A 23,527-nucleotide genomic window follows, 5' to 3' on the forward strand; every position below is an offset into this window, starting at 1 on the left:
CGACGAACGAAGTTAAGTGTCAATTTTATTTAATTGTGATTTTATGACTTGTTATAAATTTCTGTATGTTTTCTTTGTGTTATAGTCGGATGGTATGTACGTTACAATCTTTAATGTGAATATAACCCTTTGATGAGTTTTTAATAGTTACTATGTAACGTATATTCCAACTGATTACGGTGTAATACATCATGTGGCTTATTGCTCGATCTTTATTACTATTTTAAACTATGCCAAGTGTGTACGTCAAGGTAGCCAGTACTAACTATTAAGCCACCAATATTTATTACGCATAAAATAATATTTTTGTGAATGATGTGATAATAAAGCCGATTAATTGTTCCGTAAATCTACAATATACTTTTACTTACAATCTGCTTATATAAATATATTACTTAAATAATGTCTACCATTTTTCATATTCTAAACCTTGTAGTTGTCGCTGTAATAAATACATTACTTTGAGCAATAATTAACTAGTCTTAATTAAATACTGCCTTACATCCTTATTTCCTATTTTATCAACGATAATAATAAAGTAAATCTGACATCAGAAGTGGGATGATATTACACACATTCTATGCCTACAAAACTAATGTTTCAGGAGCAGTACGAGTATAAGGACTGCTTATGCTAGTCAACAGCGGGACGCCATCCAACTCCAAACAGACACTGTAAGCCGCGCTATCCTGGACACAAGGACACTGGTGTTTCACTTTCAGTGAAAACCCCAGGTGAAACAAGATATTTGGTATACTAAGCATGATGCTTTTTATGGAGAACCGCAGCAAGCAGCTCAAAAGTACTTCGCGAAACAGAAACTGCCGCACCTGTGAGACGCTGCGGAGTGGCGCCTGTCTGGAAGGATGACTGATGAATGATGTTGTTTCTGGTATGTTAAAATTTGGTTACACTTAAAAATAGGACTGTATAGGTATGTTTAGATATCGAATCACATCGAATAGTTACAGAGTTAGATAAACGTAAACGTCTGTCCTTTTCATAACCTGTTATGTAACCATAATGACGCATAAATAAATATTTTCTAATCTATACTATTCTAAATGACGACTTAGTTAATGACTGAATCGAATAATAATAAAAAAAAGAAGCTATTTGTGAAATTGGATTTTAGAAAAGCCGTTTGGTTTGAATAAGTTTCCAAACGTTGGAATAACGTTATTTATGGCCTGGATAAATATTTTAATCGTGATCAGTTAGCTACAACTCGAATCTCATTATAAGATTTTGAGGTCTGCATTAAAGACTACGTTGGAAATTTTAGGCGGTTAATAACAATGGGCATTTTAATTGTAACTTACCGCGTGTCTTAAGTTAGGTACGTTTATCAAGTCAGGTTCAGCTGTCGGTTTAGTTACGAATTTGATACTTAATTTAATTGTCGCGGTTATGATATTTGTCGTCAGATTTGTGACTTTTCCTAACCGGCCGTTAACGGTATACAGTTAAGTGGAAATACCCTTATACGTCCTTTGAATTTTATTAGTCACATTATTTCTTATTTTTGTTACGATTGATACGAATCAATATTTACTTATATAACACCAGTTACTTAGGTTCAATAGTCTGATATCGAAGGCACATATCTTAAAGATTCTATCTCACCGATCAGGATCTTATCAAGGAACTATTTCAATAAGTATAAAACAGTAAACAATATTAAACTGTCAGGTCGTTTTAAAACAGTAAAGGATAAAGTCAACACGCTTTTGGTTTTCAGTTACAAGCCCCTCGTAAGCTTATCGATATTAAAACAGTCGGTGGTAGTCGTGATACTTTCATAAATAGTAATAACGGCTATTTACAATTTTGCACCTACAGTGCTTATTGCGAGTTCTGTGTACAGATAGTAATACGCGTTTGGCATAAAAGCGTTTTTGAAAGTATGCTTCCAATTTGATAAATTTACTGATTGATGGATATTAAATGACTAAAAAAAAAAAAAGGATATCTCAGTGACAACCTTAGACAATTACGTCATACAAAATAGTAGACTAGTCAGTATTGTTCTTGTGGTAATCAGAGGTAATTCAAGTCCCGTGTTAGTAAATTATGTTTTGAAACCGTGAAGTTGAAAGATTTTTGCACATGCAAATTAGTCAGTAAATAAAAAGCACATATTCTTTTGGTAATAAAAATACCTTACAAAAAAAAAAGGGTAAATATACAACATAGAGTACAATAAATGTGTACAAAGTAAACGTATTCCTTTAGGACAATTCATCTAGGTGACCTGTAACTGGGTTGCCAACTTTTTTTTTGGTGGAATATAGTATTTTCCAGAATAAGGCATCAAAAATATAGTACATTTCAAAAAAAAAATAGTACTTTTAGATAAAATACTAAACATGAGTGTAATATACTTTTAATCGGAAATATAGTATTTTAGCGTACTATATATTTTTCCAAAAGTATATAGTACAAAGAGCCAAAATATAGTACAATACGATATAATATAGTACGGTTGGCAACCCTACCTGTAAGGAATATAAAAAATATATACACGGTGTAACATGAGGGGGCCGAATAGTTTTAGCAGCGTATTCCTGATTATATTTAGAGACAAAGTCCTTTAAACCTTTTTGAAATTCGCCTAGTTTCAGAGTTCATTTAATACAAATACAAAAAATAAAAAAAAAAAATAAAAAAAAACTAGTTTTCTTTTTGATGACGATGTTACTACTATGGGACGTAGTCTAAATATCCTTATCGATAGATGTCAAAAAGTAACAAGTAACACTTTGCAACAACTATGATATACGAAAAAAAAAATTTGTAAAAATGTATTTTAAGTGACATGTTTACCAATAACATATACTTTTTATGTACAAGTACATTAAAAAAAAAAAAAAAAAATTTTTTTTTGGGCGAAATTGACATATACACATTAAATTATTTTCTCTCTTTTGACCTCAGAAATGCGTGGTTAAGGTCTTTCGCATTCCTTGTGAACACCATGTATATACGATATTTTAAACTGTTATATACTTTACCAGTTCTCGTAGTAAACTCGCATAAGCCCTTGGGTATATGTACCACCATTTACCTGGTCTGGCGGTAATTAAATATGCTGCGGTAATAAAATGCCTATAACAATGGCAATTTTGTACCTATGATCTTCTGGTTCATTTTAATGTTTGTTTTAATTTTGGTACATACAAGAAAACATAAGACCACCGGAATACTGATAAAGCCAAGTGGAAGGTAGATAGGTGAATTAACCTTTTGGTGCCACTTGTTGCTATGAGTGAGCTGTTCAGGAATAAAACGAATCGTATAATCCTGATTCTATAGTATTTAGCAAACATCAATTTTTATTTTTATTTATACCTAACCTATTGCCATAATGAAGCATGACTGATATAAATAATATGTCTTCGAATTAATTGTGTCCTACCCAGAAGCCCAAAACATCCTAGACCCATCCTAGAGAACAACTTTTGTAAGATGAATCCGCCTTTGTACGATAAGTTAAGATTCAAGTAGAAGAATATCGCGTTATCTCCTGCGGTTTAAGGACAGTTACGATGGAAGCTCCAAAATACCATTTCATAAAAAGAAATACGTTGCCTATTATTTGTAACCACATTTTTATTTTGCCACCGAAGCTTCAGCTAAATAAAAGATAGATCTATACATATTGAATACATTATAGATAATACTGATCACTGACTTTTAAAATAGTTGTTTTGTGGGATGGCCGAACGGAGTTTAAAATTCTGTTACATTAGGTTTATATAATTCATGGGAGTGCCCAACGTAGGAAGTTCTAATGGAATGAAAAAAAAAAAAAAAGAACGAAAAAAAAAAAAAGAAAAATGTTTATTTCTGTTAAACGATTCAGGTTAATTTATAAAATTATTAGGATTAAGAAGTTTTATATACTTAAGGTAATTTATGTATAAAAAAAAAAAAAGAAAAAAAAAAAGAAAAGTTTATAAAGTTTACTTATGTGAATGAGACATGAGTTGATTATCGATCGATTGAGAACTTCCAGTGTACATCATTCCAGTGTAGTTAAAAAGCTTATTTGACAAAATAATAACCGATTAATAATTGCTGCCGAGCCTGCGAGCTCTCGCTTGATGTAAGTGAAAAAGTAGCAATATAGGGACCTGCTGCAGAGCCTGTGTGCCCCACTTGATGTTATAGGTGGACCAGTAGCCAACTCAGGGCGATACATGCTACCGAGGCTGACTTGATGTGATAAGTGCCCGTAGCATGGTGATTGTAAGTAGGATAATTGCTGCCGAGCCTGCGAGCTCTCGCTTGATGTAAGTGAAAAAGTAGCAATATAGGGACCTGCTGCAGAGCCTGTGTGCCCCACTTGATGTTATAGGTGGACCAGTAGCCAATTCAGGGCGATACATGCTACCGAGGCTGACTTGATGTGATAAGTGCCCGTAGCATGGTGATTGTAAGTAGGATAATTGCTGCCGAGCCTGCGAGCTCTCGCTTGATGTAAGTGAAAAAGTAGCAATATAGGGACCTGCTGCAGAGCCTGTGTGCCCCACTTGATGTTATAAGTGGACCAGCAGCCAACCTAGGGTTGATACATGCTACTGAGGCTCACTTGATGTGATAAGTGAAACAGTAGTATGGTGATTGTAAGTAGGATAATTGCTGCCGAGCCTTCGAGCTCTCACTTGATTAATGTGATATGTGATATAGTATCTGACTAATAAAAAATAGTAATTGCATATACTAAGTTTAATATAATAAATAAATAATAATAAATATAGAAATAAGGTACTTCGAGAACGAAGCACCTGTCAGTATGGCCGTGTGAGATACGTAGTATAAAAACAAAGATCACACTTACATTTTTACGAGATGGTTCACTTTTGCTAAGCTAATACGTACTTATGTCGAAATAATAAGTTAGAACTGCTGTTCAATAACACAACTACCCTCCATGTATATTTCTTGACCATAACTGTCAGAACATAAGTAAGGTAAATAAAGTATTTTATAATAATAAGCCATGATATTAAATTTGTATTAGTTTGCGTTAATTATTCTATAATAAATTAAACTAAATGCAGCAAATACATTTGTTGAATTGAATTATTATAATAACCGGATGTGCAGGAAACATCTTACTTGTTATTCCCACCAAGAAGTGGTAGAAGGGGTGAAGTCTAATCGAATATAAGCGGGTGTCTGACAGTTGTGGGTCACTTCTCAGTTGGAGAGCTACGACGACGAACGAAGTTAAGTGTCAATTTTATTTAATTGTGATTTTATGACTTGTTATAAATTTCTGTATGTTTTCTTTGTGTTATAGTCGGATGGTATGTACGTTACAATCTTTAATGTGAATATAACCCTTTGATGAGTTTTTAATAGTTACTATGTAACGTATATTCCAACTGATTACGGTGTAATACATCATGTGGCTTATTGCTCGATCTTTATTACTATTTTAAACTATGCCAAGTGTGTACGTCAAGGTAGCCAGTACTAACTATTAAGCCACCAATATTTATTACGCATAAAATAATATTTTTGTGAATGATGTGATAATAAAGCCGATTAATTGTTCCGTAAATCTACAATATACTTTTACTTACAATCTGCTTATATAAATATATTACTTAAATAATGTCTACCATTTTTCATATTCTAAACCTTGTAGTTGTCGCTGTAATAAATACATTACTTTGAGCAATAATTAACTAGTCTTAATTAAATACTGCCTTACATCCTTATTTCCTATTTTATCAACGATAATAATAAAGTAAATCTGACATGCTCTTATAAAATCATGGCGCTCTCGTTTCCCTTTCCCCTTCTACCTACATAAAATTTAAATTCATTTGCAGTTTACCGCAGTTAAATGATTTAGTAATTACTAGTAGAAATGTTGAAAATTAAAGCGTGAAGGACGATCAGGTCGAAATGAGTTGAGTTGGCTAAAGATTAATTAAATACCTAAGCGTTAATCAATCAGCCGATCAATTAATCTTCACGCACTTTATCACTTCATGTCACGGACGTTTCAATGTTAATTAAAGGTTTCAATCACATTTACAGTTATTTGATGTTTTGCATCGTGTTTGTTTCAATCGTCGTCTATATATCTGTAATCATCGCCTCGCGACACAAGAAGTAAAACTCCAATTACGCAAGGAAAGACCTGTGTCCTATACGTACAACGCAGCCGGCCAACTCTAATGCCACGAATGTGAAAGAGTTTTTAAGAACAAGTTTGGCCTGGCCACATAAGAGCTCATAAGAGGAGAAGCCCTTAGCGCTGGTGCGTACTGCGTATGGTGGCCTAGCGGTAAGAGCGTGTGACTTTCAATCCGGAGGTTGCGGGTTCAAACCCCGGCTCGTACCAATGAGTTTTTCGGAACTAAAATACGAGATTGCATTTGATATATACCAGTTGCTTTTCGGTGAAGGAAGACATCGTGAGTAAACCGGACTAATCCCAATAAGGCCTTCGTAGCATGCTCCTTGCAGCATCACTACCGCATAAGCTCATAATTCTGGTATTACTCTTCCAAATATTAAATATGAATGGTTATCAGTTATCACTCATAAAAGTAAACAAAGTATTATCATAAAAACCAGACTTCATTTCTTGTCCAATAAATTTTCAAGTAACTAGAATAACAAGGAAAATATTTCCATCTCATCTCAACACACTTGTATCGATACAAACACTTTACAATATAAATTGCGGTTAACAAGCAAAACGAGCCAGATTACAGCAATTTGCAAACAAACACAATAATTACGAAATGATGATAGTCTTATCATTACACTGGCGTCATTATATGACGTCTGTCTCTGATTGCAAACGCTAAATTCGTTCTAGTACTATATTAAGCAAGTATGAACCTACCTACAACTGGTCTCTTATGGTAACGTTTATTTATATCGCGTGGATACCTTACGTCAATACAGCATATATTAATGTCACGCCGTAACGGATGTCTTATTCGTAGCGATAAATGATAAAAACGTGAATATTATACATGAGTTGCATGCTGACGCACATGACCAAAGACAAAGGGATTATGAAAATATAACCAAGCAGAACGGGTGAAGAACAAATAGAACATACAATAACATACGTCGATAATCCATTTTCGATTTGTATAACCTTGACTGTCGACTTGTAAACTTTGACATCGCTATGTAAATTTCATATAATTTACATTATTTTCTGCATTTTTAAATAGTGACTGCATGTAGACTGAATGCATGATTTCTTTAATCTCGATGTACTTAACATCTTCAATCTTCATATAACTTTTTTCGGTGAAAATAAATACTTAGCAAAATAAACATTTCACCGGGGCCCAATATTGAAAAGATAACTTGAATTTGAATAATTACAGTGTATTTGCGAACGAACAAAAAATATCTTACAATCGAACCTTAATTACAGAGTAGAGATCAAAATTTTGCATAGAAGTGTTAATTGTTAGATGTGATCACTGATCACAAACAAGAAAATCAGGCAGTTTTTGTGTTGGCAAAGATATTATGTAATCATTGAACAATACCTTACACGTGTTTATATCCTTATGTATTATTAATGTACGCACCTCTAACCACTCAAATAAATGAAATCCAACTAAAAAATAGACACTCCAAGTGAAATAAATGTTTAAAAACAAGGTTAGAATAAAATATAAAGCAGCTAGCTCATAAAAGCATCAGGCTAACAAGATTTTAAACGTACCAGTCTCTTTTATGATAAATGAATATAAAATTGGAATTAAAATTGCTGGTTACGAACAGAATGGTTTATTATAGATCAAAGAGACGCCTAAGGCATTAAAAATGTAGAGTAATGTAGACTTGCTACCAAGTGATTGTGGGAAACCTTTTTTAATTTATATTAATTCACTTTGTGTGTCACGTGCGTATTTTAAACCCAGAAGAATTTACAGTTATAATTTATGGTACTCAGTTACAAATTGGTGGTGCGGTCAGATTGGTCAGATGCTTAAGTATTTTCCATGAATAAAAGTTTATTACCGCACCTACCGCAATGTTTTTCCCTAGAGGTGCTGTAATTTGTTTTAATATATTCAGTTTGGTAACACAATTTATGGAAATGCGATACTTCGTGTTTGCCAAAGCCGGGGCTAAATTATTCATGATTGATCCGGAACGAGTCACCGTGAGTCAGTAGCTTTCATATATCCAGGTGTGCCTCAAGGGTGAGAGATGGGACCCAATTTCTACAACAGGTACTTTCGAGTTATTTGACTGCCTATATTTTTGCACATCAAAAAAAAAGTACAAATGGCGGGCTTAATGCCTCATGTCATTCTTTACCAGTCAACCATAGGGCCAAACAAAAAAATGTTAAGGTGACTGCAGTGAAAATGAAAAGCGTTTCATAATGTAGATTTGTAGAACATGTATGTAGGATTGAGTGAAATGGAACGTTGTGTGAATGAGTGAGAAAGAATGAAGATCATGTCAACAAGTATGAAAGGGATAGCATGAGTGAGTTATGTCGTTTAGGTTATAAGGCGCAGGCCGTCCGCCATTGGGATATGTTGGAGAAAGCTAACACACAAGACGTGCCGTTATGTTAAATTTTGAGATTTATCTAAATACTTTGTTTAAATATATAAAGTTCAGTAAAAAGTGAGTTTTAGTTTCGCATCCACTTCCTACATGTATATTATGTAGTCATTGATAAATTGTAAGTTGAATTCTGAATGTTATCATGATTATGTTGCTGGATTCGTCAATCTATGCGTCCAAAGTTAAAACGACCATATTTGTTTTGAGTTCATAGATCGACGAATCCAGCAACAAAAAAAGTAGTATCATGTATTCAAAAGGCACTTAAATACAAAATACAGTACGTAGCGGCCCCCTTTTTTTAATATCTTTCGTTAAATTTAAAAATAATCACGATTATTTAGCAGTGGCGCTAGTGTGCACGTTGATAGGCTCATAACCAATACCACCGCATGCCCTACGCCCTACGGCTACGGCGATAGATGAGAAAGTTAATAAAATTTTTAAGCCGTTATATTAGCCGTATTATTACTTTTTCATGATTTATCGTCTTACAAAGTATACTTTTATCTAGTATTACAAGGCACGGTAGCCTTCACCGTCACACGCTAAAAATCTATTCCACCATAACGCTACCACAGTAATTGGATCACCGTAATACTATAGTCGGATTATATGAATTAGCGGGTCTGCTCTAAGTGACTCGTTCATACTGGATAAACAAACAACCCAGGGCGCTACGGTCTTACAACCTTGGCAATAAGGTTTGGAATTGAATGGAGGGTGTACAGGAAGGGCTGTAGGCTGTGACATAGTGAAGGACGGGCGTGACATGGCCGCGTTGAAGCAAATTGGATTTCACGTCAGCTGGGCATTGCGAGGGTTAAATGATGGAGCTGTAAGCAATGCAGTTAATTGGTAGTACTGAGTAGAATATAGAGTAGATTCCACGCTGATAACTGGAAACACTTGTATTGTTCATTTTTAAAGTTATAAATAAGGAAGGACGAAGTCAAGACAAAAAAGAAGAGAAAATAACACAACGGGATGAATAACAATAAATTAAATAGCAAGCAAAAATCTCAGTCTATATCAGTCCTCTTCACGCTTAAACTGCTGAACCAATTTAGTCGAAATTTGGTATGGAGATAGTTTGAAGCCCGAGGAAGGACATAAGGTAGTTTTTATCAATCATCATCATTCCACGCAGAAGAAGTCGCGGGCAGACGGTACGCTATTAGTGACATGTTTTAATTAAGTTTACGATAGGTACTATTTTTTTTTACCTAGCCTACTTTGGTGTCCCACTGCTGGGCAAAGTCCTCCCCTCGTTTTCTCCACTCGACCCTGTCATCGGCATTTTCCCGATAGGTACTATTAAATAAATAAATAAAAGCCTTTTATTTCCCAAATATAAATGTTACAATTAAATTAAGAGTTTAAGTATTATTTTGAAATAGAGTTACAAAGAAAAGAATTTAAAAACTACTAGGTATTAGGGGTCATCCATTAATTACGTCACACGTTTAGGGGGAGGGAGGGGGTCAAGAAAATGTGACATATTGTGACATGGGGGAGGGGGGAGACACAAACTTTGTGACGTCACTTTAACTTCATCAGTAACCGAAATTTTTTTTTTAATCATTTTATTCGCTGTACATTTAAATAACAAGTTTTTAAAACGATAATCGTTTTTATTCTTTTAATTTTCTTTCCTAAGCAGTTTTGGGTTATAAAATTACTAATATTTATATCGTCAAAAATATTTTGATAAAATATTAATAATACTTAGGTACTTACTTAATTCGATTTGGCGATTTCGTAGAAAAAATGTGACGTCACACTAGGGGGGAGGGGTTTGCCAAATGTGACCAAATGTGACAAGGGGGGGAGGGGTCAAAAAACCTAGAAATTCGTGTGACGTAATTAATGGATGACCCCTTACTAAGTATTTTTATGTGGGTTTGTGGTACTATTAGGTCCTATTAAATGCTAGCCCTGTTGATTTTACGACGTGTTTAAACCCGCGTGAAACTAGTTTCGCAGTTGTCATAGTGTTGAACAGTGACTCAAGCAAATTAATTAAAGTAACCAGAGCCTTCTCAATTTGCTCATAAAATGGCACTTCCTGAATTAATTGAGATGATTCATTGCAGAGTTGTTACGCAAAGTCGCGGCCGTGACATTACCGACATGGGCGTTACTAACATTGCAACAATGTCTTACAATTTTATATATATCTATAAAATTGCGAATAAAAATAACAGCTTAGCAATCCCTACCGTCATAAGTGCAAAAGTAACTCTGTCTGTCTTTATGTTACCCCTTCACGCTTAAACCGCTGAACAGATTTAGTCGAAATTGTTAATGAAGGTAATTTGAGGTCCGAGGAAGGACCTAGGATAGTTTTTAGCAATTATCGTCATCGTCATCCCACGCAGACGAATTCGCGGGCAGAAGATAGTTTTGATTTAGATACTTCTCCCGGTTAAAATCGGAGCTTCGTAGAAAGGCAAATTATAAATCCAAGGAGACAAAACGTGCAAGATAAAATAACACAATTAAAAATACAACAGACGATTTAAATAAACAAGTAACAAAGGCAACTAAAACGCATAAATATAGGCAAGAACACTTAAAACAATAGTGGAAATGGCGATGGAAGCGCACCCGGGGTCTAAATAAAGATCAGGCTCCAATTTCACCACGGCTACAATTGTCAATTTGTCAGTGACATATGTCGAGCGACAATTGCCAAGCGACTGGTGACATATTACAATTTTATAAAATATATTCTATAGAAATACAAACATGACAGGCATTTTGGTACAATTGTATATTACAATTATGTTGTGAAACAAGAATTATTTTTTCTAGTCGACATATTTGTAGAATTGTCGGTGAATCTTGACAGGAAAATGTCGGAATTTCGTTACAATTGTAGTGTTTCTTGTGACAATTGTCATAAACTTAGCAAGAGAAATATCTGTTATTTCCGATATAATTAACTTTTTTTTAATAATTCAATGATGGTGGCAAAGAGGAATACGGCCCGCCCGATGGTAAGCGATAAACGTAGCCCATGGATGCCTGTGACGTCAGCAACAGTGATGTTTTACAATTGTCGCACCTGTCACCCTGGTGAAATCGGGGCCAGGTTTCCTAAAAATTAAATGATAATAATTTTAGAACAAACACAGTCGTCCACGCAGACGAAGCTATTTCGTTCACCACAAAATAATTGTACTCTGCTGATTCTATTTGAATAACTTTTTGAAATAAATAAAGGAAATTTAAATTGAAATGACAGAGAATTTTCCTATTTTGTTTTATGTAGGTCTAGAAAGGTCTTATGTAGGTGTAGGTCATACAGAAATTTGCGCAAGCGAATAAGTACCAATAACTTTTTAATACGGATATCGAGCAACTTCAAACTATAAAACTGACTAGTAATGCTGAAAGGCTCTTTATTATTCAACTTTTATAGCACGGAAATAAAATGGGCAACTTTGCATAACATCTTAACAGTTTTATTGGCCATAAGATAAGCGTTGTTTCTTCCACGTGTAAGAGAGTCACACTAAACTGTCGGCTCGATTCGGGACATGAATTAGAGATTAACTAGATACAATATAGTAAAGATATGTGACGTTCCACGGCAAAAGGTACCTTAAGGCGGCTAGCGCCGCGATTCGGGAAATGAATTACGGATACACTAGATATAAAATAGTAAAGACATGTGACGTTCCACGGCAAAAGGTATCTTATGGCGGCTGGCCCTTACGTCGCATAGCGCCGCGATAATATTGGAGCGGCGTTAAACATAGCGTAAGCGCCAACCGCCATAAGGTACCTTTACCCGTGGGACGTCACATATCTTTACTATATCGTATCTAGTTAATCTCTAATTCGTTTCCCGAACCGCGCCGTATGTTTTATAGAGGTATCACAACGGTGACAAACAAGCCTGCCGCCAGCCTGTAGGTACGCGGCCATAACAGCCTGTAAACGATTGCAAAGTGTTTACGTAGGTACTCACTAACATAATTTTGCTTTGGGAATAAATCAATTTTTGTAGATTACATTTTCTTCACCTCATGTCCTGTCTTACAAGACATATTAACATCTCATAAACTTTAGTGATATCTAGATAACACTTGTACCTACTATAAAAACATATTTATGTACAAGCTTTACTTGGTTGGAGCTAGGTTTAGCTAGGTCGATCTGTGTAAGATTGTCCCCAGATATTTACATATATTTTATTTTATTACATACAGTCCTGTAGTACCATCGCCCACACTGTTAACTGTACATCGGTGGACCTTATGCCTTTTGTAATAAGGTCCACCGATGTACAGACTGTTGCTGTTTGTACAGTCAACAACAGAGCTATGAATACAGGCAAAGTGTCAAAAATATGTATACAGTACTTTATTGGCTGTACATTAGGGTCGTGTATACATATTTTTGGCACTTTGCCTGTATTCATAGCTCTGTTGTTGACTGTACTAGATATTAGGAATCATAATTTTAACCAAAAGACAAGAGTCCCAAATTGGTATAGCGTGGCGCTCCAACATTGTCACTAATAAATAACAAACTTAGCGTAAACGGAACTAAGTAACATATATCACTCTGTGCCAATTCTTCCGCCTCTAAATCTTGTAATCTCCAAGTCCCACTTGTGTTCTAATAATACCTTTGTCGTGATAAAGCTTTAAGCGTGGGCGGTTACACACCTGTAATTCTACGATATTAATAGCTTGCACCTAATCTGTGGTATAATATATAATATCGCGGCACGTTAATACGAGTTTGTTACTATGTATATCTATTGCATAATAGGCCACCAAACGAAGGAAAAACGGGCGAAATAATATGTGTATAAGCGTATTTGGAGTTGTAGGGAATGGTGTATTAAACAACATACTTATATCTTTCCCCCTAATTGTAAATAATTCTTGAACATGACGATGTACAATTAATACAAATAAAATATAGTCTATTCTATTCTACTAAAAGTACCGGTGGGTGGGGGGTGAAGCTAACGGGTAGGGCGGGGTTTAAAGGTCCCTTTTTATAGTTTTTCGTAAATAATAACGGTATAACAAAAAATAATCTTATTCGTAAATAATCTTCTTCGTATCAATTATGACGACTTAAATATTTATGTTAAATATACACCAACATTGTTTTAATATTATATATTAGAGCAAGCTTGTATATTTAACAGTAGCTATCATATGAATCGAAGCGGTCTAGACGCTAAAAATATCTAAACATGACTCTATTTATGAATGCTTGTTCAGATCTGTTGAACACTTTGTAAAGTTAATATGACACCGTAGTCATTAGTAGTAGTCGTAGTCATATATAATAATACAATCAGGTACAATGGTACCTGAGTAGTGAATTGATTAATAATTACCTAATCCTCTCTCTTTGTATCTATAATTGAAGGCCTTTTCAATGTTAGTTACCTGTAACAAAAGAAAATTGAATTAATATATTTATTTAAAACATTAAATTAGTTCAATTGGGTATATATGTTTGGAAAAGTTACATAAGACCGTACAATGTAATGTGACCAAACTGTCGCCCACAGTAAGTTGAGTATGGGCAGCTAAAAAAAATACGTGTCTGTTATTTTATACTACTCTATAACATATATGTATAAAAATTAATCAAATCGGAGCCCGATAGTTGGGTATCCTTCCTTGTTAGTATAAGGGTAACATTCCATTTCCAACGACAGCTGCACTACCGTCAATTTTACTATGGAAATTGATAATGACAGCGACGCGTTCAGTAGGTACCGGTAGTGCAGCTGCGGTTAGAAATGGAATGTTACCATAAGTTGAGTTATCACGCACGACTCCATATGTCAAGCGCGACTTCATGTATGAACTATGAAGTCGAGCGCGACAACGCCATTCACGCGCGGTCTGATTTGTCTACTAAAGGTAGATTAATCAGATATTGTTTTTCAATGATTGCTAAAACACTTGCTGGAGCCCTGAAAGGCTGAACCGGGGCGCACCAGTGGCCTACATTCAATAATCGAAGCACAACCATTTTTAATATTCACTTCAATATCCGCGAGCGATCAGATTGTGGAACTCGTTTCGGGTTTTCCACAGGGTTGTCATAAATAAAAAATATATAACCTCCTAAGTCCCAGAGCCATTTTTGGAGTTTTAGATATGGAACCTGGTTTTTTTCCATTATAGTTCAAAATACTATAGAAAATTGAGGATAAATCCTTGAGTGCTCTGCTTCAAGAATCGACTCAGTTTTAGAGACTGTTTTAATTATGTCTAAACTCGAGTTCTTTTCAACTTGTTAGAGACCAGAGTCTTTTTAGAGACTTCAGTCCTTTTCAGAGAACTCTAGATTGTTTTTTAATGTAAAATTCGTAAATACACAAATCACACAATAACATAACGCCTAATTTCTTTACTGTTATTTAGGAAAAACCTATAAAATTGTTGACGAAGTCTTTATTCAGAGACTCGAGTCCTTTTTAGTAGCTCTTAAAAAAGACTCTGGACTTAAAAACTCCGATGTTTTTAAAGCGTAGTCTCGTAAAAACGAGCTGAGTTCTTCAGACTCAGTGGACTCGAGTTCTTACCAACACTAAGCCCAGCAGCTCTTCAACCATACAATATCATCGTCAACTAACACTAGAACGCGTGCGTATGAATAAGCTGCAAGCGACCATTTACTACACCTCAAAAGACACGCGTCCATTCATTAGTGCCCATAGACGCCATCTTCATTGAGGCACTAGGGTTGCCAACCAAGAAAAAATCACGACTTTTTTACGTGAAATTGGGGAATTTATCGCAGAGAGCACAATGAGATACCCATACACAATGGTACAAGTAGAGTTCCTTTCTTCATGGTTAGCCCAAATCCTGAGAAAGTTTTTTTTAAATCTAATCGTACCTACACCTTCGTGTTCCTTTTGCCTGACAAAACTGACTGACTGCGTGCAGCAACCTTATTCCAGATTCAGATTCAGACGTGCAGCAACCTTAAACAAACGTTAGGAGCGACATTTTCCGGGCCGCTCCATTGCCCTACATCGCGAGCGATGTAACCCAGAACCCAGGACATTCGGCCGAATATGCTCATGCATGATAGCGTTTAAAAACCAATACCTTGTTCCTTTCGGCACGTCAGAGACCTGACGTGTAACAACTGTAACAAGCAGCAACCCTGGGCTGACGTCAGGTGCAACATTTGCCGGGCCGCTCCACTGGCCCACATCGCGAGCGATGCACCGGCCCAGCAAAGCTCTGCACCTAGGTAGCGTTTAAAAACCAACACCTTGTTCCTTTCGCCTGACAAAACTCTCGACACGTCAGAAACCTGACGTGTAACAACTGTAACAAGCAGCAACCCTGGGCTGACGTCAGGCGCAACATTTTGCCGGGCCGCTCCACTGGCCCACATCGCGAGCGATGCACCGGCCCAGCAAAGCTCTGAGCCTAGGTAGCGTTTAAAAACAAACGCCTTGTTCCTTTCACCTACCAAAACTCTTGACACGTCAGAAACCTGACGTGTAACAAGGAGCAACCCTGAGCTGACGTCAGGTGCGACATTTTGCCGGGCCGCTCCACTGGCCTACATCGCGAGCGATGCACCGGGCCGGCAAAGGTCGCGCAAGCAGCGTTTAAAATTCATAGCCGAGCTTCCAGGACATTCGGCTGCATATGCATGACCGATGGGACTACCGGTTAACTAAAAGGGGATTTGGTGTTGAGAATGTTTTTTGAGTATTTTCATTTGAGTATTAAGATTGGTACGTGTATATGGACTCTTAACTAGGATACAGTTTTCATAACTTTTATTTAAGATAAGATAAAGATAAAAGATATTTATTCGTGACGTTCACAAAACATGTACTAACATGTACAGACAACAACAGCAAGGAAATAAGACATCAATAAGTGTGCAATAATGACATGAAAATATATTTTTTACGAATTCATTCATTCAATCAAAAACTATTTACAACTACGACTCCACTGCTTCCTTATTCACCCCATACCACCAAACATCCCAACTCTAAATAATGACTGTGGAAAACTTCAGTTTTCTATAACATAGCGTAGGTGTACATTTTATTTTCTTCTCGAAGACTGTTAAAGAATGTAAAATGCAACTATTAGAATATACAAGTCAGTTTTGAGATCGAGAGAGTAGATAGTTACTATTCCATGATTTCGGAAAAAATAACTACCTATAATTTTTTTTTTTAATAAATGTAAGAGAAATGTTACCAGCTTATTAAGCCCGCTAATCGACTCCACACTCGCGTTCGCGGCTTCGCGCCGCGATTCGCGCACGAGTGTGGAGCGGGCTTTAAGAACACGCCATGAACACAACACAGCTTTACGAACCTACGAGTACAAAACAATTAAAAAGTTTGAAATGTCATAAGCAAACTTTTAACCTGCGTAGGCTCTGTCGCAAGTTGGATCACGTGTATAATAAAATGCTATTTTAAAACTGTAAAAAAATGTTGCAAATATGTAACATATGTTCTTATAAATTGACATTAATGTAATTTGTACTGTAATCATATGTTGTGAAATAAATAAATCTAATATAATCTATGTACTAGTTTAATGTATTCGTATTCACTCTAATCTAAACATCACTTAACCTGTACCTAGCGTAGGTTTTTCTACAAATTGGATAGCCTGACCGATAAAACCTTTAAAATGGTTTATAAAAATAGCCGAGCGTAGTGACGTGTGCAATAAATTCTCTTACACTAGTACGAGTTAAAGTCAACTATATGTGACGTTTTCAACCAAAAGGTACCACATTGTCGGTGGTCCATAAGTTCCATAACGGTTGATTTAAATTCAAACTGAAGCTAAGGGCCCCCACACATCTGGCGTCTTTCGCAACCACGCAACGTCGACGCAGCGTCGACGCAACTGCGCAGCGACGTCATTTTCCATAGCGCTGGACCGACGCCGACAGACGCCGACGCTCGAAAGACGCTAGATGTGGGGGGGCCCTAAGTAGTCATTCTCTTGCCCTTGTCCCATTCACTTGGGGTCGGCGCAGCACGTCTTTCTCTTCCACACCTCTCTGTCGCCCGTCATTTCATCATTCACTTGCGTTCGTTTCATATCATCTGAAGCTCTTCTTATTCTTCCTCGCGTTATCCTGGCATTTCGCCACGGCTCATGAGAGCCTGGGGTCCGCTTGAGAACTAATCCCATGATTTGACGTAGGCACTAGCTTTTACGAAAGCGACTGCCATCTGACCTTCCAACCCAGAGGGTAAACTAGGCCTTATTGGGATTAGTCCGGTTTCCTCACGATGTTTTCCTTCACCGAAAAGCGACTGGTAAATATCAAATGATATTTCGTACATAAGTTCCGAAAAACTCATTGGTACGAGCCGGGCTTTGAACCCGCGACCTCCAGATTGCAAGTCGCAGGCTCTCACCGCTAGGCCACCAGTGCTTCATATCATCTGAAGCTAAGTAGTGTAATAAAGCTATAAACACCCCAATAATCGACAATCTTAATGGCTCCTCTACACGATGGGCCAGCGCCGGCCACTTCAAGGGACGCATTTATGCGTTGGAGGGAGCAAGTGATATTGCTATCTCATTCTACCGCATGGCTGCGTCCCTTGGAGTGGCCGGCGCTGGGCCATCGTGTAGAGGAGCCATTACATGTCGAACGACATGTTAAGACCCATCAATATTCGACACCTTGCTGTCAACTTTATTGCTATGAAATTATGATTGAAAATGACCATTATTGGAGCTGTGTCGGGCACTGGAGCCTCTACGTTATATGGAAATAGCGCCTTATTGACAACCGACAATAAGTATGCTTCTGATTGAAAATGGCACATATGTATATCTGTCGCAGTACGATAGATAAAGCCGTTATATAGTTATAACCCCACGGATATTATACCGGGTGTGGCCTATAATATGAGCTAAAAATTTAACTGTAGGCTGTACCCCTCATACTGATCAACATTTGTTCAGCGATTTTTAAAAATAACTTGTGGTTTGATTTTTAATACACTTTAAAGTTTATTCTAAGACGCAATGTATTGCGAATTTTGTTATGATTAAAGGCCGAGCCACACCGGCTGCGTGTGCAGCACGTTGCGTGGCGTGCGCTGCGTGACGTGCGCAGCACCCCTGTCACACCGGGTGACGCGCACGTCACGCAGCGCACGCCACGCAACGTGCTGCACACGCCACGCAGGCGCACGCTGCAGCTCAGTCATGCGTGCAGTAAAATAAAATACTCCTGCGACAGTACCTACATCATGTTATTATAACTCCCGTTGCAAATGGAAGCTGCTCACCTAATGCCGCCATTGCAATTAGAAGAAAAAAATGTCTCATATTTGAATGGAGATAGTTGAGAGTACATAATATTGTTCACCGACGCCAAATAGTTCACAATACAACAACCTTGTTTTCCAATTGTATCGTTAATACCTAAAATCGATTCTTTCCCACAGGCCAAATTATTTTTTTTTAAGACGTATTTGTGGTAATCTTTGTGCTATATTGTAAATTTACATTCATATTAACGAAAGATTTTAATTAGTTTTTCTTTTATCACTGAATCCGTATTAAAAACCAGCACGCGCACCGGCCGAGTTGTAAATAAATACAAGTGGCTGCGCGTGTACACGCACAGCACCTATGCAGCACCGAGCTGTGCGTGTCCGAACCTGCTCGGTTCGCCCTCTCATAGGGAACGCAGTTAAACACAACGTCATCACTGCACGCAACGAAGCGACGTTGCCGCTCCGCTGCGTGGACGCGTGCACGCAGCACGCAGCCGGTTTGTCTCGTTGGAGCTGCGTTGCGTGCAAGTCACGCGTACGCGCACGTCACGCACACGTCACGCAAGCGGTGTGTCCTCTCTTATGAGTTTTCATATTCTACAACGCAGCGGGACGCGTACGTGCACGCACACGTCACGCACACGCATCCGGTGTGGTTTGGCCTTAAGGCGTGACAAGTAACGTCAATCACAATGATATGGCGTGGCGATGGCGTCCATTGAAGATAATATTTATTTTGTATGAAAAATAGGGAGTCTAAATATTTCATAATTTTTAAAAGTTGTTGAACAAAAGTGTCACCGTTTGAGGAGCACAATCTATGCTTTAATTATTTGCTCGTGTTACAGGCCACACCCGATATATAACTAGACCTCCGCCGCACCGCCGCACTCCTACCTACAATTATTTCACTAAACTAATCCAGTAATATTACTAATATCACTAAACTAAAGACGTATTATAGTTATATTCCTAGTAAGATAGTCATGAATAGCTTTCGTATAACTATGTTACGACATTATAATTACATCCCTAGGGTTATAACTATATAACGGCTTTATCTATCGTACTGCGACATATCCACTCTCACCTAAACCTATAAATAAATAAATAAATATCAGTAAGGGGTCATCCATTAATTACGTCACACCAATTTCTAGGTTTTTTGACCCCTCCCCCCCCCCTTCTCACACTTGGTCACATTTGGCAAACCCCTCCCCCATAGTGTGACGTCACATTTTTTCTACGAAATCGCCAAATCGAATTAAGTAAATACGTAAGTATGTATTATTAATATTTTATCAAAATAATTTTGACGATATAAATATTAGTAATTTTATAACCCAAAACTGCTTAGGAAAGAAAAATAAACGATTAAAAACTATTTTCGTTTTAAAAACTTGTTATTTAAATGTACAGCGAACTAAATAATTTAAATAAATTTTCGGTTACTGATGAAGTTAAAGTGACGTCACAAAGTTTGTGTCCCCCCCTCCCCCATGTCACAATATGTCACATTTTCTTGACCCCCTCCCTCCCCCTAAACGTGTGACGTAATTAATGGATGACCCCTAAAGTAAATATCAGTGCTAACTCTCAATTAGAAAACCTAAATCAAAACTTTTATCCTACGTATAATAGGTTCTTCCACAAAAAGTATATAAAACCGAACAAGTGCGAGTCGGAATCGCCCACCGAGGGTTCCGTACTTTTTGGTATTTGCTGTTATAGTAGCGGCAACAGAAATACATCATCTGTGAAAATTTCAACTGTCTATCACGGTTGATGAGATACAGCCTGGTGACAGACAGACAGAAAGACGGACGGACAGTGGAGACTTAGTAATAGGGTCCCGTTTTTATCTTTTATGTACGGAACCCTAAAAAGGCTACATTATAAAATGTGACGTTCCACGGCTAAAGGTACCTTATGGCGGCTGTCGCTTACGTCGCATAGAGCCGCAATAATATTGGAGCGGCGTTAATAACAGCGTAAGCGCCAACCGTTATAAGGTACCTTTACCCGTGGGACGTCACAAATTCTTTATAAATCCAAGTAAATACAAGCAACTATCAATGCTCACTCTCAACCAGATATACCTCTTAACCTTTCGCCTGCGTAGGTTTCCCTGCAAATTGGATTGCTCGTCCAATAAAGCGGCATTTTAAAACGGCTGTATAAAAATAGCGCGTGACGCGAGCAATCAGCTGTGTACGGATTCGCACTGACTCATCTAAGTTAGAGGAAATTGTATTGAGGGTTTTTCCAACAAGTGCACTAATGGCATATTAAAAGGTTTTTCCAAATATAGTGCATGGTCTCTAGAACAGTGCAGTATGCATAAATATTAGACCACAGTTTGACGGCCCAATTCGAACTTTATGATACGTCAATTAATAGATCTAAAAACGATATGGATTAGATAAATCAGTGTCAAATGTGACGTTTCTTCAAATAAAAACGCCACTTTTGACACTGACACATCTATTCCATATCGTTTCTAGATCTATTAATTGAAGGTTATGGCGCAATCGCTCGAAAAGATGCACCATACTTTTTCCCTACTCTCGAGTAGATGGCGTTAATATTAAAATTTAACAAATTAGAAAGAATAATGATCAAAGTCAAAGGGCGTTTAATCTTCTGACGAAAGATGGCAGAAAGAGGCTAATGTACTGTAGCTACATATTTCACCATGACAGTAACTCTCTATTTCAAATATCTTTGTTAATACTTAATAAAGGATATGAATACTTAATAATAAACCGTCTGCAGGAGTAAAGATAATCTTGAGCTAAATTTAGCCGTTACGTTAATCTACTTTTCTTTTGCCGGCTCCAACGTAAAGGTTATAAGACTTGAAGCAATTGAAAATTATTTTTTAATACAGTTGCTCAAAAAGTGCTACTTTACGTAGCTGTTTAGCGTGCGGAAAGTTGGTTATCTCGAACTAGTGCTTTTTACTTTTCCAATTTTTTTAAATTTATACTTGTTCCAATTCACGACTACTTATTGATGAGTGTTAATATTAGTTTCCTTTAAACGTCGTAATCAGCATAAAAACCTACCGTTAATGTAAGAATACGAAAATATTACATATTTCATATTTAATTACTTACCTCTTCATTATTATAACACGTTTATTTTTTAATATTCAATATTGAAAATTCCGTTCTTAATAAGTTGACTGAATGGAACGGAATAGCTGTCAAACGCCCATAGATATAATATACTTAAAGACGACGTCTAACCGAGCTGTCACTGTTACCACTTTTGTTGAGTGTACGATTAACAATGTTTTTCTTATTTTTTCGCAACTGTATTAAAAAACGTCGTTCGATACACGTGCGGAAATGTCATTCTTCACTCGTCCCGAGTCTTGCCACTCGCCTGCGGCTCGTGGCAAGATATCTCGGAACTCGTGAAGTAATGACATACCTTCCGCACTAGCATCGAAATGTACTATTTTTAATACAGTTGCTCAAAAAGTGATACTTTACGTAGCTGTTTAGCGTGCGGAAAGTTGGTTATCTCGAACTAGTGCTTTGTACTTTTCCAATTTTTTTAAATTTATACTTGTTCCAATTCACGACTACTTATTGATGAGTGTTAATATTAGTTTCCTTTAAACGTCGTAATCAGCATAAAAACCTACCGTTAATGTAAGAATACGCAAAATATTACATATTTCATATTTAATTACTTACCTCTTCATCATTATAACACGTTTATTTTTTAATATTCAATATTGAAAATTCCGTTCTTAATAAGTTGACTGAATGGAACGGAATAGCTGCCAAACGCCCATAGATATAATATACTTAAAGACGACGTCTAACCGAGCTGTCACTGTTACCACTTTTGTTTAGTGTACGATTAACAATGTTTTTCTTATTTTTTCGCAACTGTATTAAAAAACGTCGTTCGATACACGTGCGGAAATGTCATTCTTCACTCGTCCCGAGTCTTGCCACTCGCCTGCGGCTCGTGGCAAGATATCTCGGTACTCGTGAAGTAATGACATACCTTCCGCACTAGCATCGAAATGTACTATTAGAATTCAATTTAGCCAAGCAAGTAAAGGTCTTGCCGTAAAATTACATTACAATGGAGTTTATCCGATAAGAAATAATACAATAAAAATAATGCAGTTGCTTTGTTGATCAATTTGGAGCCTTTTGTTAATATACGAAAGTTCAAAATAGATTGTAGATGTAGAATATGTACAAAAAATTGTATCGGGGGTCTCAGGAGGTCAGCAAAAAAACAAGAACCTACTTCATAATCTTCATATAACAGAATTCCACAATTTAGTGACATTCGTCAGCATTTCACCGAATCTCAGTTTCCCAGAAGAAAAAATGCTTAAATACATATGAAAATGACTCAACGGTTTGCCTATAATTTTAAATAACTAACTATTTTGCCTCTGCGATCCAAGGAGAATCTCGGCCTCCGAAATGAAATAAAAAATAGAAGTTAAATAGTAATACCCCTGACCACATACGGGGCCACATATAGCGGATATGATATTCAACTCTATTGACACTATTTAGCTATTAAAGTTGAAACTAAGTGGGTTAAGTCGATAAAAAATGTCGATACTTCAATATTGTGTCTCCTCTCATTTCACGAATTCAATAAGTCTTCCAT

At 36.8% G+C, this 23,527-nt stretch overlaps 1 protein-coding gene across 2 annotated transcripts in view; it reads right to left on the reverse strand.

The window, feature by feature from the left end:
• The window catches only part of LOC134668747 (E3 ubiquitin-protein ligase RNF144A), a 203,904-nt gene that overhangs the window by 86,845 nt on the left and 93,532 nt on the right, over window positions 1-23,527 (reverse strand). The window lies entirely within an intron of this gene.

Source organism: Cydia fagiglandana, chromosome 11 (genome assembly GCF_963556715.1).
Source record: "Cydia fagiglandana chromosome 11, ilCydFagi1.1, whole genome shotgun sequence".
Lineage (NCBI taxonomy): Eukaryota > Metazoa > Arthropoda > Insecta > Lepidoptera > Tortricidae > Cydia > Cydia fagiglandana.